Raw genomic sequence first — 9,517 nt, 5'->3', positions numbered from 1 at the left:
CCATTTTTCTGTTTAATTACAAAATCTTCATAAGTAATTTTAAGCTGCTTAATATGTCATAGTGAGGATTTATTGACTAACGATTCCTCTTCTCTTAATCACAAGTTATTCTCAATTGTTTATTTTATCTCTATCATTTTTGTAATATAAATCTATTCTACATTTTTGACTGTTTCCTTAGGGTAGGTTCTAAGAGGTGGAATTAAGGGAACAAAAAGTGTGAACATTTTAAGACTTTAAATATGTATTGTTAAATTGCACTAAAAAGCCTTGTGCTAATGTTTAACTCCTCTGAGAATGTATAATGTAAAGGCTTACTTTGGGGTTATACTAGCGACCACTAGACCATGCAACCTTTTTCTTATTTTTTAAATTATAAAAATGATTCTTGTTTGTACACCAAAAAGTAATTCAAACACTTTCTTTTACACCTTTCTCACTCCTCATCATTAAGAGTTCGGCAGGTATACTTTCAGACTAATTTTTTAATCCAAAATCTTTTTTTCTTTATTCTAGTTTTAATAATAAATTTCTTTTGGTGTGTATTGAAAATTTATATATAAATAGCCCACCATATCTGTGATTTCATGAGTATTATTATTTTTGATGGAGATAAGATTTTTTTTTAAGTTTATTTAAAAATAATATATATTAAGTAAATAACAGTACAAATAGTATGGAAGCATGTCAAAACAAAAGAAAGAAAGAAATCAGAATAACTTTTAGGAACAGGTTACATCTCTTCTCTGAGCTTCAGTTTGAGTGTGAGTGGTAGGAATCTGGAAATACTGTGTGTCTGTTGGATGGGATGCCTCAAAAAATGGCCAATCTTTCAGCTGTGTCTTTTTCTTATGAATTTCAGTTAACATAGATGGTCTAACACAGCTTCTTCTTCCTAAAAAGATCTTCTCTAGTTAGAATTTCATGTTAAATTATAAGTTAAGGCAAGACATTGGCTTTAAAATAAAATCCCAAAATTTTAACAGACTATTGCTGCCTAATAACTCTGTAGTATAAACAAAAATGTTTAAATTAATGTTTCCTTATTGGCTGATGTCCTGTATTGTTTTCGAGTGAGTAAAAAATCTAAAGTTCTGTATAAGTCCACATAATGGGATTTTAAAGCCAATGGTTTCTGAAGAACATCATGCATTTAGACTTTGACTTATTGTCTCTTATTCATCTTTGTACCACTAGTATTCAGCTGAGTATGGCATATCGTAGACGCTTAACAAATATTCAATTGTTGATGGGTATTCCACTGAACGTTCCATACTACAGAACCTGGTTTGGTAGAACCGTAAATTTAACTTCTACCATTTGGGGATAAGACTTAAAAAAAAAGAAAAATTAGAACATTGGTATTGAAACATCTTTTTTATTCACAGGTATATATGCAAAGATTCATGTAGGGTAAGTTTAATATTAGTTATTGCAATTTCTCTTCCTTTGAGAGATATTCAGAATCATGAATTATCTGTGTTTGTCTTCTTCCAGTCACTTCTTGCTAGGCATGGACACCAGTCAACTAGTTACATGTGTTTAGATTTGGGTTTATGAGAAAATACTGATTCTTCCGTAAGGGATCAGAAAGATGTGTTTGTGACTTCACTTATTTGATATCTGAAGTCCATAGTTATCCAATCTGAAGTCTTAAAAAAAACTTTTTAAAGACTAATTTTCAACAAGAGTAAAAGATCTTGAAAATTCAAAATAAATAGCCCATTGAAAATAATAAATGCAAATAGTAAAATGACTACATTGAATTGAATGGAAAAGTAGTTTTACATAGGGCAGGAAGGAAAATACCTCCAAGTTCAAGAGGTGTGTGGTCAAACGTTTAAAGATGAAATATTGTTTTGCTAAAATCATCAGCTTGAACAGTTTTCCATCTGAAATTTAGAAAGTGGGATTTATAAACTGGATTTTTTTTTTTTTGCATAGTTTTCAGGAAGCAGGACTTTTTTTTTTTTACATGATATAATGTCAGTATTGAACCAATGACATTAAAACATTTATTCACTCTTGTTTCGGTGGAAATTCTATCTTTTTAATGGAGCTTCTGGACCAAGTCTTCCTTCTTTCCATGATTCCCTTCTACAGGGGATAGACATCCCCTTTCCCTTCATAAACACTTTTCTTTGATAGGTTTGGGTGCTTTCCTTTTCTAATCTTTAAAAACCAAAATGATTTCTAGATTATCCCTATCCTGCTAGGGTTGGGCAAGTAAGTGGATCATATTTGCATGGGTCACTCTGATTATAGGACTCCACTATTTTTTGAACTAAAATTGCAAGATTTATTATTCTATTAATGCTCATAAAGGCACTCTTCTGATGAGCCACAATTTCCCTTTATGAGGAGTGTGTATGCTAGTCACCCATGATAAGGGAGAAGAAGGTCCGGGCTTCCCACATATTCCTATTTCCTGGAACATAAACAGAGTCCTGAAATACCATATGACTCCAGGGGAATAATGGCATAGGGTACATTAACAAAAGGCAAATTTCACGGAGTCAACATGTCCTCAGGAGACTTGCTTCACATTGTTGCCTGTGTACAAAATCTAAGCTTTTCCATTTTAATTAAGAATTTTAGAAATTAACCCTCCTGGTGGAGGAGAGAACCCACCAATGAGGCTTGTATTATCTTTGTGAATTTTCTTAGGGAATGAAATAGCAGGAGGTGTGAACTTTCTCCTGTTTATCTTAATGGTCCGCTAATGGCAAAGCATAATTACAGTTACTTAAGCGCCAAGTCTGTCAAGGTTTTCATTAAAACCCTCAGCTTCAACACTTTACTTGAGTGACCTAGCTTTTATTTATCCAAATAACTTTCTTATCATTTGAAAGAAAACCACCCCCAATAAAAGCAAGCAAGCAACAAAAAGAACATTCCCCCACCATGTTTATTTCTTTCATGTTAATTTCTGTCGATTATTTTTAGATGGATAGTTCAGGCACTCATGACTTCAAAAAATGTCGAAAAATTTGTGTATGGTGTCATGAATTGAATTTTTAGCCTTCTCACATTCAAAACCCAGGGCTAAGCGGGAGTTTTCCAGTAGCTTGCTTCACAACTTTGGGAAGTCAATTTGCTTCTAAACCAGAAGATGGTCTTCTCAAGAGTATCCTGTATTTGGAATGGAAACTGAGCCATTGTCCCTTCCGCCCAAAGCGCCCATTTGAGAAGCCCGAAAGCCACCTATCTCTCCATCGGTCTCTGGATCTCCTCGCTGCCTTTGTCCCTTCTAGACGTGGAGGCTTGGAGAGGTTTAGTTTTCAAGGATTGGAGCGTTTGAAGGGCGGGGCCATCTCCAAGTCCATCTCCCCTTTTTGTCCTCTTCTCCTGGGACGGGAGGGAGGAGCCAGGTCCCCCCGCGGCCGGTTCGGGAGCTATCTCGGTCGCTCGAGGTGAGTCTGAAAGGGCGGCAGCCCGTTTAATTGCAGCGCAGGTTAATTTCTTGAGTTCACCGCAGTCGGTCCGCCAGCCGCTTGCCCGGTCTTTGCCAAGTGGGTTTATGAGGTTTGAGGCGTGTTGGGGCGCGCTCACGTTCTCGCGAAAGGCTCCTCCCCAGGGCTCATTCCCCGACTGCGGGAAGCCCTTTGGTGCCCCAGGAGCCCTGCGTTTCCTCTGACCTCGGCGCTTCCTCCTCTCTCCGCACCGCCGGGCTCCCCGCGCCCCTGCCCCCCTGCCCCCAGGGAAGGGCGGTCCCCATCTTAGGACTTCCGACCCAAGCCATCCCAGAAGGTACCTTCACGTCGATGAAGATTTTATCACAGCCTCCAAAACCCGACAGTGATAGGAGCTTTCAACCTGAAATACGAGTGTTATTTTCCCGTTGCAGAGCTTGACAGAAAAAGTCAGCTTTTTATTAAAGACAAAGAGGTAAATTATCAGCCGGGGCAGTGGAGGGACGATGGAGACCTGGCGCGCTTCCTCTCGGTGCCACGAGGAATTTATGGGGGAGCGGCGGCCAGCGCTCAGACATCCCTGGGGTCCTGTGGGGGAGGAGCTCGGGGCAGAAGGACTTTCCCAGGTCCCTCCAGGCAGCTGGAAGGGGGAGTCCTCCCAAGTCTGTACAAAGCCAGGGTCATTTCAGTCCTGCCGAGTCTTCCCGTCCTCCTCTCTCCTTTCTTCTTTCTCGGATTCCCGTTTCCCTTTCGCCTCAGAGCTTTCTCCTCCAGGTTTTCCTCTGCCTACTTTTTCTCTTCCCTCTCCCTCCCCCTCCTTTCTTCTCCACCGCACGCGTAGAGTGTCATTTATTTATTTATTTATCACCCCCGCCATCAACACCCTTTTAGGGCTCCCAAGCTTTTCAGTGTGAGTGGGAGGAGAAAAGGGCAGGAAGTGTTGACTGGAAGGGGCTGAAGTCGTACCTCTGGGTGAGAGATTCTGCCCCGGAATAAACGATTGGGGAAAAGCTGGGAAAAGGGAGTCCGATCTGTTTATAAAACCCCGCTATCTGGTGGGAACCAACTCCGCGCGCGTCTCCTCCTCCCCTTTATTGTATGGGCTTATGGGGATGTCTCCCCGGACTGTTGTTGGGGGTGGGTGGGGTGGGGGGAGATAGTGAATATTAGAGGACAATCTTGCCTTGCATCCTCTACACCGCGCCTTCTCCACCGGATGCGCGCGCCCCAATGCAAAGGAATCCAGCAACATCCCCCAATTCAGACGCGGACAAAAGAAACTTTAATTAAGGTCTCTGCCCCGCGCGCTGCGTGTTTCACTCTCTCTCGAGACTGTTGATGTCCAACTCGAGGATGAGAGAAATAGAAATGGTACAAGCAGCCCATGCCCTTGAACTTCAATTGCTTCTGACTTGCTGTATTGATTTTTTTATACTGTAGGCACCACCTCCCGCCCCCTCCCCCCATCAAATTAAAGCCTTAGGAGACATTGGACTTAGAGAGGAGGGTAAACGCACTCCTTTGCAAAATAAGTAGTTCAGAACGATTTGTGGGAAATTACACCAAATAAAAATTCAAGGTGTGAAAGCTTCATCTTGGTTCTCTTGTCTTCAACACCATGACACCTTATCATTAGGAGCTCTGATTGTTACTTTCTGAGCCTTTAGATGATCAGCCAGAAAGTGCAAACAACGCCGGGCTGGAGGGTGTAAAGTTATTTAAGTAGGCTTTTTTCCCCCTTTTGGTGCGCCGTCAAAACACTTCACAAGTTAGGAAAAGAAAGTGGTGGTTCCGAGGCTCAGAATGATGGGTTCTTTCGCTCCCCCAGTCCCCCCTCCCATATCAGAAAAGAAATAAAATGCACAATGAGTCTTTATTTCGGAGGAGAAGACTTCAAAATACGTGCCAGTAATGGACAATTTGAGCTTTTCACTGGAGATACTCACACCGCAAGCTGGAAAGGGATTAGAAAGCCCCACGTGGTTGATCTGGGTTTAGACTTGCAACCTCTAGTTCCCCATGTATGTTCTTTTGCAAAGATTGGCCTCTAGATGGATGCGTGTGAGGGACTCTCTGGGGCCAAGGCTCGGCGCCTCGGGCAGGGCTGATGGTGGGAGCGCTATGAGCGGCCGGGCAGGGTCCTCACTGGGGGCTTCCTCTGCCGGCCGGAGCGGCCGGGTGCCTCCGGGACGCGAGCGCGCACGCCTCAGTCCGGCCGCAGCGCTCCTCGCACCGCCTTCTCCGCAGGTCTTTATTCATCTCGTCTGCCTCTTCCCCTTCTCCTCCTCCTCTGCCTCCTTCTCCTCCTCTTCCTCCTCCTCCTCCACCACCTCCTCCTCCGCCGCCGCCTCCTCTTACATCTCACTGGCCTGGCTCTGTGTTGCTCGGAGTGACAAAGACAATGTCCCAGCCTTAACTTTGCAACCACCTTGCCTCCTTCTGGGGTTCAGCGCGGGGGAGGGGGGACAGCAACCGCAGCCTCAGCATCTCCTCCACCTTCTCCTGCTCTTCTCCAGCTCTTGGATAATTCTTCCCGCCCCCCCCCCCCCCACCTCCAGCCCTTTCCTCATTTCTTTCTTTCTTTTTTTTTTTCTTCTTCTCTCCCGCACGTTGTTGTTGTTATTAGAAAGGCTTCGCGCACCCCCTGGTGCTACGGCGTTTTGTGTGGCAGAAGATTGCCTGCCTTCTCTCTTTCTGTCTTGCTTTCTCTCTCCCTCTGGTTGCTCATTATTCAGAGAGAGACACAGAGGGAGGGAGAGAGAGAGAGAGAGAGCGCGCGAGGGAAAGGGAGAGGAGAGAGAAGAGGAGAGAGAGAGGGAGAGAGGGAGAGGGAGAGGGAGGGAGGGAGACAGACGGATATCTCAGGTCATCTGCAGCTGCAGCGAGTCTGAGGAGCCGAGGAAGGCAGGGAAGATGGCGATCCTCCATTGCTGAGACCCGGCAGAAGCACATGAGACTCCCAAACAACTTCCACAACAATAACCCGAGCAGGAAGAGGAGAAAGAGAAAGAGGATAAGGAGGCGCTGGGGCTGGAGAACCCGAAACACCTCCCGGCGCCGGGACGCTTCTTCTGTAAGTTACTGCAATTAACCGGCACCTCGGGGTGGTCCGAGTGCCGCGGGGAGGAGAGCGCGGGGTGGTGGAGGCACAAACGCGCTCATTCATTCGGCCGAGGAGGGCTGGTGGAGCCGGGAGGAGAGGAAGTCCCCTGCATGGACTGGCTGTTGGAAGAGGAGAAGAAGCGAGAGAAGAGGGGGGGAGGAGGAGGAGGAGGAGGAGGGAGAGCGAGCTGGAGGGGGAGGAGGAAGAGGAGGAGGAGGAGAAGCGAGGGAGGAAGAGGAGGAGAAGGTGGTGGAGGTGGCTGTGCTTTTCCTGCTGGCTGCTCCTTCTGCTGGGGGGCGGGGGGGAGCGGAGCGCTGTGGCTTAATTAATTTCGTGTAGTTCTAGGGAGAGAAGAGAAAATGAAAGATGAGTGAGAAGAGAGCCGGAGGCTTAGGACGGATGCTCCGGGTGTGGGGACAGGAGTAGGGACAGAGAGGGGGGCGGAGGGCGGGAGTCGAGGAGACCTGAGCCGAGAGAGAGCCGGAGGGAGCAAGCGAGGGGCAGAGGAGGGAGCGCTCCCGGCCGCCCCGACCTGAGCGGGTTGACCTCTTTCTTTCTGTCCCTCTCCTTCTTTCCCCCTCTCTGTCTGCCCGTCCCCAGCCCGATGGCAAAGCCGTGCGGATCGGCACCCCCCCTCTTCCTCAGGTATTTGACTCTCTCTCTCTCTCTCTCTCTCTCGCTCTCTCGCTCTCCCCGAAGTTGGGATGCGGGGTCGGGATGTGTCGGGGGGTGGCGGCGGCGGCGGTGAGCAGAGAGGCGAGGAGCGGGGGGCGCCGGCCGGGTGGCGGGGCGGTGGGAGTTGGCGGCGGGGCGGGCGCAGGTTCAGGAGCCGCTGAGGAGCTGTCTCCAGGCTGGGGGTTCAGAAGCGTCTGGTGGAGGAGACAACGGTTTCAGGAGAGGAGAAGCCATTACACACGCTTGGCTCTCCTCTGAGGAAGGGAGAAAAGACCCCCAGGCAGAGGCCCGGGGGTCGCCTGAGTCCTGGTGCAGTTCCCAGGGGTCTGCCCTCCTTCCAGGCGCGAGGGGAAGCCGCAGCTTCCCCCCATTGGAGCAGCCCCTCTCTTTCCCTTTATCTCCCTGTCCTCCATTTGCAAGCTGTCTGCTTTGGTTCCAGTCCAGACTCCAAAACACAAAGCTTCTTCTCACGTTCATTCTCCAGGCTTTTCACCATTCCTGGAGGAACCCTCATTTTCTTTTCATTGTAGCTTCTAACCTACAGAGAGGGAGGGAGGCTGCCTGGAGTTCCTTTTATATTCCTCCCCTACTTTAAAAAAAAAAAAAAAAAGTTTCATTTTTAAGCACGCGTCTGGGATGGGAAAAGACCAACCAGTTGGGGCTTTCTCCCAGGGCTCCCGGGGGCTGTGTCTGAGTCTCTGTGTTGGCTGTTTGGTTTGCTTTGGTTTTGTTTCTGGAGGTGGCTGGAGGATTTTTGAGGAAGTAACTAGTTTGGTTGAGAGCTGGGAACTGAGTCAGGTAAGCCCATGTCATGTTGTAACTCCACCAGAAAATGGAGGAGAGCGGGTTTCCAGGAGACAAAGCTGAGAAGTGTTTATAAAATTATGGATGTCTCCATTTTGAAGCTCTGTTGGTGATGCCTGGAAGAGGAGGCTTGCCTGCCTTCTCCTTCTCCCTTTCTAGGGGGCGAATCTTGTGGTGGTTCCTCACTATCTGTTCATTATGCAAAGAAATGAGGGGCTTGGGAGGGCTTCTCAGATATTTCTCCCACCCAGGGAGTACTTTCACAAGTTATGGAGGCATTTGTTTCCATTTTAAAGTAAACTTTTGGAATTTTTTTCTCTCCTTTTGAGTGGACCTGTAGGGTTTTGACCTCCTTTGGGAAAGGCAAGGCAAAACCTTAAACATTTTTCCACTGAGGGTCCTTCACAGAACTTTTAAGCTGCTCCAGGTCTCCTGCAAGTCACCAGGAAATGTGATTTCCTCCTTGTGAAGATGGTGGTGGCCCTGAGCTGAGATTTTTGGAGTTCTGGGGCTTGATTATCATCATGTTTTGATGCGCTGCAAGACTTTATTGTCTGGTTGTGGTTGATTTCTGCAAAACAACAGCAGCAACAGCAAATCTGGCAAGACCTCAGAGGAACTCTTTAAGACTGGCTGACACCAGTTTCTGGAAGGTCTACATTTCTTTTCAGGAGGCTTCATTTGTGTATTAGGCCTTCTTTGAGTTCCTTTGTTTTCCCTTTTCCCTTCCATTCTGCTGCTTTTTTTTTTTTTCCCCTTTTCTGTGTTCTCAAGTACTGTAAGTCTTCAGGAATATCAGATGTCTTCTTAACAATGTCACTATGGAAACAAAATTTTAAAATATTATGTCAGTTGAGAAAACCTTCTGTCCAGATAGCTTCACCTTTCTAATTGGGAGGAATTTATTAGTCTTAGAGGAAGACATTTTGTGAGGATGATTTGAAGAAAGGACCCAAATCTACCCAGTCCACACACACACTGATTGGAGTTCTTCACGGATTAGTTCTAGAGAATGTATGTAATCAATCCCAGTAAAGAACTAAAGCCTGAAATGCTTGAGGAATTTATAAAAGCCAACCATGAAGATGTTGCTTTTCCATTAGATAAGGTAGCCATCTTGAGGATGAGGGAAGATGTTGGAAGAATATTAGATGGACTCTTGAAGATAGGTGAGGAATGCTCCACAGTGGAATGGAGGAGATTCAGAACCAGTTAATTTATTGTAAGGAGGCTGATTGGACTTTGTTTTCAACTAAGGAGGAATATAGAAAGGTACCAGCTTCAACAGAAATAAGGAACACATTGGTGAGCGACTTATACCAGCTTTTTTCTGGCTTTGCTTTCTCATTATATGTCAGATTTGTGTGTGTATGAAGTTCTTTATGTCTACAGTATTTTTGTACAGATCGAGGTGGTTTTAGATTCCAGATGTAATTATATTCTGTTGAGTAACTGGGAGCAGTGTCATTCAGTAAATGCACCGTGCTGTATATGACAACATCACATTTTTCGAACCAAACTG

General features: G+C 46.1%; 1 protein-coding gene across 8 annotated transcripts in view; it reads left to right on the top strand.

Annotated features, from left to right (window-relative positions):
* The first annotated feature begins 3,357 nt into the window (after nt 1-3,357).
* ZNF462 (zinc finger protein 462) overlaps nt 3,358-9,517 on the top strand; it is a 152,855-nt gene continuing 146,695 nt past the window's right edge. For 2 of the 8 annotated variants that reach the window (XM_061163484.1, XM_061163483.1), the window contains exon 1: nt 5,987-6,486. The gene's annotated coding sequence lies outside the window, so the exon portion shown is untranslated. Of the gene's footprint in view, nt 3,414-3,833; nt 3,889-5,985; nt 6,487-7,937; nt 9,301-9,517 lie in introns of those variants that run through there. The other 6 variants (XM_061163478.1, XM_061163481.1, XM_061163482.1 and 3 more) reach the window with 6 other exon arrangements.

Source organism: Dama dama, chromosome 16, assembly GCF_033118175.1.
Source record: "Dama dama isolate Ldn47 chromosome 16, ASM3311817v1, whole genome shotgun sequence".
Taxonomy (NCBI): Eukaryota; Metazoa; Chordata; class Mammalia; order Artiodactyla; family Cervidae; genus Dama; species Dama dama.
The sequence above is the reverse complement of the archived record's forward strand: the minus strand, read 5'-3'. Positions and strand labels throughout refer to the sequence as shown.